Source organism: Lagenorhynchus albirostris, chromosome 7, assembly GCF_949774975.1.
Source record: "Lagenorhynchus albirostris chromosome 7, mLagAlb1.1, whole genome shotgun sequence".
Taxonomy (NCBI): domain Eukaryota; kingdom Metazoa; phylum Chordata; class Mammalia; order Artiodactyla; family Delphinidae; genus Lagenorhynchus; species Lagenorhynchus albirostris.
Genome location: NC_083101.1, coordinates 74,466,832 through 74,469,018, shown reverse-complemented (window position 1 = coordinate 74,469,018; position 2,187 = coordinate 74,466,832).

The following is a 2,187-nucleotide window of genomic DNA, read 5'->3' as shown; positions in this document are numbered from 1 at the left end:
TTATGCCTAGAATTGGTAAATGGTCCCAAGAAAAAAGCAGCTTCACATATTCAGCTCACCTCTGAAGGTTTAAATCCTTAGGATTTACCTTTCCGATCTCAGAAATTTTGGCCTTAGAAATGTTATTTCCCCTATTCTTTCTTGTTTTCACATTTCATGGTTTAATACCATAATTCTTGTTCCTTACCTGCCTTTTCTAGTTGTCCTCATTGGAGCATTTGTCTGTGGCAAATTACTTCATCATATTCAGAAGCAGAAATTTGTATCCCTGTTTCAAAATAAGAAGATAGGGACAAGTTTACCCCTCTGCACCAAATATGCAAGATTATAAAATTGAGTCCAGATTTTTGCTTATGTCAGGCTAAAGCTAGACATAATTATAACCTTGGCTGTGCTACTTTTAGCATTATTCTTTTTACCTTTTTCCTTTCATACTCTTTTTCTGGCTGTCCCATAAAATTCTAATTCCAGGACTTAAAATATATATGTATATTTTTTGCCGGAGATTCCCATTGTTTGTCTTTATAGATGTACTAGGCTTCTTCTGCCTTGAATCCCTTCCCATGTTTATTCTTTCAGGATCCTCCTAAGGAATTGGTTAATTACATGAATAAATTAATTACAATCAAAGAGTTAGTGACTTACAGACTTGTATTAAAATGACATTTTTATTTTAATGGGATTTACCCTTAGCAAACATGGGACTTTCTCACATTACAGTAGAAACAATGAGCGAGATATATGGGAAGTGTATTCCTTCTAACCGTTCATGTATTGTAAATATTAGAAAGTTTCCGTTCTTTTATTCACTGACCTGTTTATTCATCCAGCAAGTATTTATTAAGCCTCTACTATTTACAAGTCATTTTGAAAGCCACTACTGAAAGTAGAGATGAGTAAAACAGATCCCTTCTGTTAAGAATATTACAGTCTAATAAAAGAGATAAAACAAATCATAACTAATAATAGTACATAAGCACCAGAGAAGGAGAAAGAAAATAAAGTAGTGTGGGTACATAGAGGAAGATCTTTTATCAATCAATCAGATTAGAGATTCCTTCAGGAAGTAGCTTTTCAGTGGGTTTTGAAAGTTGGGTGTGATTTCTAATGCAGATGTGTATGGAGGTTTGGAAGGGCATTCCAGATAGAGAGAACATTATGAACAAATACAGGGAATTCGAGAAGTACAGGGAGAAGTTCTGTCACAGGGTATTGCTTGTTTTGAGGAAAGAGAGGAAGATCAGTGACTTTTAAGTGGCTTCCTCTGGAGTATTGAAGATTGAATCCTTGGTTATCTGTAATAATTAGCTTAACGTGGACTGCTGTTGAATATCAACAGGCACGGTTCTACTAACTGAGGATACATCAGAACTTGACATTTCCAAGCTCACTGCATAGTGAGATTCTATTAAGGTATTTTATTTACTACAAAGTGAAGAGAGAAAAGTACTAACAGAAGTGTGAACAAAGTGTTATTCCACCAAAGAGGCCATTTTGCCCATGGTGTTTTTCTCCTATTTCCAAAGCATAGAAATCATCCTCAGAATTTTTCAGTGTTATGCAAGTATTTGTAGCATCTGTCTCATTTTATCAATGCTTCCAACAAAAATTAATCTTTAGATGAATATGTTCATTTCGTATATATCAGCTTTTATCAATTTTTCCATTATTTATTTACCCTTTCCCTCCTTCCCTTGATTCCTTCTTCCTTCCCACCCTCTTTTCCTTTCTTCCACTAATATTTACAGAGTGAACCTATATATGACAGATACTGTAATGGAGGCTGAGGATGTAGCCATGTATGAGCCACAGTCCCTGGTTTCTGCTAACATCATCCTAATGGATGCCTTGTACTCCAGAAAGAAGTAAATATACATGGACAAACGTTCATTCTCCCCAAGTAACAGAAGCTTGATAACAAGGCCTGTGTAGCATGTACATACTTTCTCTGAATGTGGACTTCTGGAGGGGCTTCCTAAAGTATCTATTAAACCCTCTTTCTATCTGTAGATCAGCTTATTCCTGTAACTGCCAACAACAAGGAAAATGTTAAAGAACAAAACCCTCAAACCTCTTATCTGGAGTGCAAGGCTTATTCCATAGTATAACCATCTCACATCCACTTCCAGCCCGGGTATAATGAAAATCCAGGCTTTTTCATTGAAGCTTTATTTTTAATAGCCACAA